General features: G+C 51.4%; 1 protein-coding gene across 5 annotated transcripts in view; it reads left to right on the top strand.

Annotated features, from left to right (window-relative positions):
- Positions 1-2,479: 2,479 nt before the first annotated feature.
- The window catches only part of mbnl1 (muscleblind-like splicing regulator 1), a 48,509-nt gene continuing 43,222 nt past the window's right edge, over positions 2,480-7,766 (top strand). For 4 of the 5 annotated variants that reach the window (XM_084446815.1, XM_084446814.1, XM_084446813.1 and 1 more), the window contains exon 1: positions 2,480-2,748. The gene's annotated coding sequence lies outside the window, so the exon portion shown is untranslated. Of the gene's footprint in view, positions 2,749-3,745; positions 3,813-7,766 lie in introns of those variants that run through there. The other variant, XM_084446811.1, reaches the window with a different exon arrangement.

Below are 7,766 nucleotides of genomic sequence, written 5' to 3'. Positions count from 1 at the left end.
GGAGGCGGGGCGTGTCCCATACCGGGGGCGTGTTGTGTACCGGGGGCTGGGAGGCGGGGCGTGTCCCATACCGGGGGCGTGTTGTGTACCGGGGGCTGGGAGGCGGGGCGTGTCCCATACCGGGGGCGTGTTGTGTACCGGGGGCCTGTCTTTGCAGCTCTAGCTGTCCTGTTACAGATTGTCACCCAGGGCTTCGGCCTGGCTGTGAAAATTACATCAGACTTATCACCAGACCGGAGCTAGACAGAGGCCTCTGGAGGAGAGAGAGGGGGCGGCGGGGCATTCAGAGACATATCCATATGGATCCAGATGGGTGTGTGTGTGTGTGTGTGTGTGGGAGGATGATATTGCATACAGGATTCATAATCCTACCACAGGAAATGAAGAGCTATAGGCTCAGCTGTAGTGGGCCGGCTGCTCTGTGCTCTTGAGGAGCGTTGGTTACAAAGCTGCGTGATACACAGCGCTGACCTGCTGTTCTCCCTGTCTGGACAAGAACCAGCCTCCAGCAGGCCCACACACACACACAGATAAACACACACACTCAAACAAACACACACATACTCACACACACACACACACACATATAAACACACACATACACACACACATACTCACATGCACACAAACACACGCAAACACACAAACACATATAAACACACACATACACACACACTCAAACAAACACACACACATACACAAACACACGCAAACACACAAACATACTCAAACACACATACCAACACACATACACAAACACACGCCAACATGAACAAACACACACACGCACACCAACAGACACACACGCACCAACACAGACAAACACACGCACACATACGCCAACACAAACACACACACACACACACAGGAAAACATACACACACACAGACACACGCATGCCAACACAAACAAACACGCACACGCACACCAACACAGACGCATGCCAACACAAACGAACGCACACACGCAACACATGTACACACTCTTACTAAACTGGTTGTCCTCCATAGTAGAACTGCCAACACAAGGACAACCGAGCGTTATACCATCGTAAAAATAAAAATAATAAAAAACACCTTTGATAGAATGATCGTGTTTGTACTCCTCATGAAGTAACAGATGTGCTATGAAAGTACATGTCTGGTAAGACGTTTTGAACATTTAAGGGGGGGGGGGGGGACTAGGATGTGGGAGGGGGTGACTGGATCTCCATGGCTGCCGGATATTGCGGTGGCAGGTCGTGATCTAGCATAAGAGGCCTGATCCCCCCCCGGCTCTCTGGCTTCGCTCAAATAGTGTTTGGAATTCTTTTGAATACGTTGAGAGTTTGCCTGAATATGTCCGGAGTATCAGGTGGGTGGAGGTTTGAATTTTTGGGATAGCTCATGGTGTGTGTGCTTGTGTGTGTGTGTGTGTGTGTGTGTGTGTGTGTGTGTGTGTGTGTGTGTGGGTTGCATGCCACAGCGGAGAGACAGAGGGAGAGAGAGAGAGAGAGCAGGACCAGGACAGAAGCCAGGACTAATCTGTCTCAACCTCTGTAATTTTTTCCATAATTCATCCCTCGTTCCCCCCTTAAGCTTTTTATTCTTTTCCAACTGTTTTCCGATGCCAGCGCTCCGTCCTTTTCCCCTCCTCCTCCAGTCTTCTCTTTCTCTCCCTCTCTCTCTCTCTCCCTCTATCTCTCTCCTCCTCTCTCTGACCCTGTTCGGCTATTTGCGTCGTCTAAAACTTCCTGTTTAATCTCTCCTTCTCGTCCTGTCCTCCAGGATCATTTTCTTTACCCTCTTTCACTCATTTCCCCCCTCCCTCTCTCCCTCTCTCTCTCTCTCTCTCCTTCCTTCCCTCTCTCCTTCCTTCCCTCCCTCTCTCTCTCTCTCTCTCCCCTTCCGTCCCTCCCTCTCTCCCTCCTCCGTCTGTCAGGAGAAGGAGGGCCTGTAACAGAGCCACCACTTCCTGGTGTTGATTCAGGGGGCGTGGCCAGCCGGTGGATAGAGGGAGGGACGAAGGGAGGGAGGGACGAAGAGAGGGAGGGAGGGACGAAGAGAGGGAGGGAGGGAGAGACGGGGGGAGGGAGCGAGGAGTTGCGGAGAGACTGCAGGATCTGTGTGTTCAGTGCCGTCAGCGCTACCCCCTACTCCTCCTCTTCCTCCTCCTCTCCTGTCCTCCTGCCATCCACTCCTCCTCCTCCTCTCCTCCCCCCCACACTCCCCTCTCTCTCCTCCTCCTCCCCTCTCTCTCTCCACTCCTCCTCTTCCTCCTCCTCCTCCTCCACAGCTGTTGCTACCGCCGCCGCCCCGCGTGCAGCTCCCCGCAGGCTGCAGACCCGGACGCGCACGCGCACGCACACTCAACGCGCGCTCGCTCGCTCGCCTCAGCAGCGAACAGCAGCGCGGCGCCGTGCTGCTACAGGGAGCAAGGGAGGTAGGCACTAGCGCACGGAGCCAGCACAGCACCGCACACAGACACACACACACACGGGCTGACATACACTTCTACGCACCCCCGCCCCTCGCAGGGCTCTGCTCCGTGCGGCTCCTCCACTCGTTGCGCCGTCGGTTCATTCGCTCGCTCGTCCTCTCGTCCGCCGGTTCTCTCGCTCTCACCGCCGGAGAATGGCCCAGCCGGCGCCCGGGGCTCTGCTGTCGCGGCCTGTCTGAACACACACACACACACACACACACACACACACACACGCACGTACAGTCAACAGACGCGGATATGCGCACAATCCGAACAGCGATGTGAGAGGTAAGGATTTCCTCCCTCTCTCTCTCTCTCTCTCTCTCTCTCTCTCTCTCGATCTCTCGATCTCTCGTTTTCTCTCTCGCGCGCACCACTCTGACTCTTCCCCCCCTCTCTCTCTCTCTTCCTTCCTTTTATCTAGAGCATTCTCTGTCTGTCTGTCCACGGCTGTCTGGACTTTTAGAAGTCAGGCTTGTTAGCTGTGTTCAGTGTGCTGGTCACTGGACTAACATCTGTTTGTTGTGGCTTGTCTTCATTAGCCTACACACACACGCGCGCGCGGCTAAGCGCATTCCAGACTTCAATCAGAAGGTCACGAAATAGTCTCTTCCCGAGGGTATAGCGCTAGTCGCAGCAACATTCGCCTGTGTGTGTATGTGTGTGTGTGTTTTGTGTGTGTGTGTGTGTTTAGAGGGCCGTGGTTGTTCCAGGAAGCGGTGAAGTGGATCGATAGTTCGCCCACTCATCTCTTCCGTTCCTCCGTCTGACTCCACAGCGCAGCGGGACTCGGCTAACTAGCCAACTTCATCAAATACTCGCTATTTCTCTCTGCACTTCTTTTCTCTTCCCTTCTTTTCCACCCCACCACCACTTTCTCTCTCTCTCTCTCTCTCTCTCTCTCTCTCTCTCTCTCTCTCTCTCTCTCTCTCTCTCTCTCTCTCCCTGCCCTCGTCGTCAGCCTAAAAGGGCGGCGTGTTTTACGTGCATGTGTGTGTGTGTGTGTGTGTGTGTGTGTGTGTGTGTTCTGTGTAAGGTGAACTCCCCGCCTGCTGCATGTAAATTATGTGCGACATGTGAAGCCGCCGCTACCTTATATGGCGAGCCCCGTATTTCAGTACTGTAGGAAGCTGCCAAGCATTCCGGGGTCGCGGGAGGAGAGAGTGTGTGAGAGAGAGGGTGGCTCTCTGTCTGCCCCGCGCGAGAGTGTGTGTGTGCGTTTTTAGTGTTTGTGTGTGTGTGTGTCTGACAGAGAGGGAGTCACTGAGAGAGGGAGAGAGAGAGAGAGAGGAGAGACCCAGAGTGAATGGATTTTGACTTTTCTCTGTATTGCTGTTGACCCCAGACGTGAAGTAAGTAGCTTTATACTTTCTCCTGCTAGGAGAGGTTTACAGAGATAGACTGGTTATTGGTTTTACTTGGATATTTGCCTCCAAATGATTCTGTCGACGTTTGTGCTGTGGTCAGGGGGAGTCTGCCATGGTTTTGTTTGTACTGTCTGATAAGACGTGTTGGTTTAACAGACACTTTTACTCAAAGTGTTAAGGCACCACGCAAAGTTAGTTATTAACAAGCTCTTTGGCCGTGTTGGAGTCACTCAGACCTCTAACTCTGGCAGAAGACGGACTACGGTTCTACGAAGCCTTCAGATCAGACGTGTGGTGTTGTGGTTCTGTCTGGGACAGGCTACCATTCTGTGTTCCATTAGCAGCAGATAGCCACATGGGCCTTCATATAGAATGGTCTTTATAGATTCGCCTACCATATTCTCTCTCCTCTCCTCACCTCCTCACCTCCTCTCCTTACCTCCTTTCCTCACCCCTGTTGAGGCGATGATGAGGAATGTTGTTGTTGTGAGTTAGAGGGTTATGGAATGGCCTAGACAGTAGCACACACACACCCACACACACACGCACACACAGATTGTACCGTAGAACGACAACTTTGAAATCCTCGAGGACATTTCAATCAGCAGCATGACAGCAGAGATACTGTAAACAGGTAAATTACTGTAAACAGGTAAACAGCTACAGACATAGTATTATATCAAGCGCATTGTGTTGCCTCTGGGTATGAAATGCGCTATATAAATAAAGCTTTGATTGATTGATTGATCATATTACAGTCTGCATGTAAATAGAATGTTATGTCTTCCTCTGTGTGTGTGTGTGTTTGTTTGTGTTTGTGTGTGTGTGTATGTGCGTACGTGCGTGCGCACATCTGTGTGCATGCTCCCCTTTTGTATGTCTGGTTCCTGTCCTCAGGCCAGGATTAGGAGTGTGTGTGTGTGTGTGTGTGTGTGTGTGTCTTGCTGACAGCTCGATTCTTCATTAGAGGTGATTCTGAACGGGCGTGTTACGACCTCGGTGCCAGGGGTACGCCCCACACTGAACTCTCTCCTGTCACACCTACATTACAGTAGGCTACGGTGGCCTGGAGTGCTCAGACCGTTAACATACTGTACTAGGATGTCCTACGTTACAGTAAGCTACGGTGGCCTGCAGTGTTCAGACCGTTAACATGCTGTACTAGGATGTCCTACATTACAGTAAGCTACGGTGGCCTGCAGTGCTCAGACCGTTAACATACTAGGATTTAGATGGAGTCCAGAATGGCGGCGAGGAGTTCAGGGTGAACCAACGAGTCTTCAGGTCGCTTTAACGTGCGTCTGAAATATGTTTTGTGTATTTTCAGTGCGTTGGCTGAAGAAGTGTGTGTTATCTGCACACCAGCTGCGATCGTTGGATAACCACTGGATAACCATTGGATAACGATGACAGCGAGGATTCGACTGTGTTACTCTGTGTATTTTAGGCTCTGAGGGGTCCACTTAAAGAGGAAGTGTGTGTGTGTGTGTGTGTGTGTGTGTGCGTGTGTGTGTGTGTGTGTGAACGACCGCGTTGCTGTTTTTCTGGACCTGCGTCGTCAGGCTCATCACGTCCCCGCGGTCTTAAACCCATCCACCTCGTCCCAGAGAGAGACAGAAGGCCATAACTCTTAATGATAGTCTCTCGCTCTCGTCTTCTCCCTGGGCCTCTCTCTTCCTCTTTATCCCCCACCGTCCTTATCGCCGGCCGTGGGGAGGGACTGATCATGTTTCTTCAACGTTTTTTTTTAAACATTTAGAGTTGAGCGTTACTTCTGGTTGGCTAGCCGGACCATGTGTGCTGTATGTCCAGACATGACTCAGCAGAACGGGGGGTTCCAACGCGAACGTGATGACCTGATTAACAGAGGTACCACTGTGTTCTACCTGAGAACCCAGGCAACTGCAGAGCCTCGGTGTGTGGTTCTGCGTGTGTGTGTGTGTGTGTGTGTGTTTCACCACAATGACTCAGCTAGTGAGACACTAGTGTAAATGTGAGCTGATGACCCTTTCATTACACCATAAGGGCGGCCATTATGCTCTGTGTCTCTGTGGAGTTGAGCACATACCATCCGCAAACATGCACCCTGTCACACATAACACACAACACATAACACATACATAACACACACACACTCACACACACACACCTTGTCACACATAACACACACACACACCCTGTCACACATAACACACACACACTCATACACCCTGTCACACATAACACACACACACTCATACACCCTGTCACACACAACACACACACACACACACCCTGTCACACATAACACACACACTCATACACCCTGTCACACATAACACACACACACACCCTGTCACACACACACACACCTGATCAAACATAACACACACACCCTGTCAAGCATAACACACATACACACACACACATGTACACACATTGGGAAAGACTGTCTCACATACACACACCCTCTTTCTATCACAAAGCGAATCTTTCTCTCTATCCCTCCCCATCTCTACCTCTCTTTCTCTCTCTACCTCTCATACAATAAGGACACACACACTATACCTCTCATACATACACACGCACACACACACTCACACTGCTACACACCGTGAAAGAGCTACACACACACAGGCATACATTCACAGCAGCTTAAACGGACTACATGGTGCAGAGCGTGTGTGTGTGTGTGTGTGTGTGTGTGTGTGTGTGTGTGCGCACGCGCATTGGTCTGAGCCACACAACAGATCTCATTGTCTGTAGAGGTTAAGCTCTCATTGTGTTGAATAGGCGTTGTTTGTTGTGTTTCTAACCTCAAACTGTCTTTCACTAACAAATCGCATTTAGGCGATGACAAACCAGTCAACTCCCCTCATAGACAATGAATTATTTAAGTTAAGTGGATGATGATGATGATGACGACAATGATGGTGATGATATTAAAGAAGCTGACGTCAACGCTAAAGTCAGTGAATGAATAGGACCGTGTGGAAGGTTCCAGAGTATGTGTGTGTGTGTGTTATGTGTGTGTGTGTGTCCTGCTGAAGGTCTCTTGCTGTCCCAACCTTGGCATGGCGCGTGGGTTTTTCCTCAGGACTTGACGATGTGTTTTTCAGCTCAACACGAGAAGTGCCGTTGCCAAGGAAACATTGTTTACAACGGGATGTATGGCTGTGTGTCATGAGTCGTGGTTGATAGAACCGCATGCCTATGAGTCAGAGTGTGTGTGTTTGTGTGTACTGTGTGTGCGCCCTTCAGCGCATGTGTGTGCTTGTGTGTGTCTGCGCCCTTGTGAGCGTGTATTTGTATTTTGTGTGTCTGTATCTGTGTGCGTTTGTGTGTACTGTATGTGCACCCTTCAGCGCATGCGTGTGTGCTTGTGTGTGTCTGCGCCCTTGTGAGCGTGTATTTGTGTGTTTTGTGTGTCTGTACCTGTGTGTGTGTGTGTGTGTAAGGGTCACAGGGAGGGTCATATCGACGTCTGATATTCTGAGCCCGGTGAACAGGCAGTATGGCGGTGTTATGTTTCCCCCCGAACGTCCTCCAGCGGAGACACGTCTCTCTCAGCAAACCACGTCTCGCTGTCTCTCACCCTCGGCCCTGTCGATCCGCTCGACCCCCCCGCTCGAGGATGTACCCTGCCGGGTGACATGCACCTGCCCCGTCTCCCTCACCGCTGACTGGACAGCTAACACACGCACCCTCAGCCCTGCCCAGCCTTGGGAAATGGCAGAATATCTAGAGAGAAGAGAAATCTTTATTCGTCACACGGCACACTCTTGTTTGCGCGCGTGAAATGGGCGACATGGGGACACGCACGCACACACACACACACAGAGAGTCGCCCATGAAATGTTCCCTGCTCTTCACCCATTCCGTCGTCCTTCCCCCAAGGGTAGTCGGGAGCAGAGAGTAGGCAGCGTTCAGGAGCCGCGCCTCAGGGACCGACCAAGCGCT

This window comes from Borostomias antarcticus, assembly GCF_949987555.1.
Source record: "Borostomias antarcticus genome assembly, chromosome: 12".
Classification (NCBI taxonomy): domain Eukaryota; kingdom Metazoa; phylum Chordata; class Actinopteri; order Stomiiformes; family Stomiidae; genus Borostomias; species Borostomias antarcticus.
The sequence above is the reverse complement of the archived record's forward strand: the minus strand, read 5'-3'. Positions and strand labels throughout refer to the sequence as shown.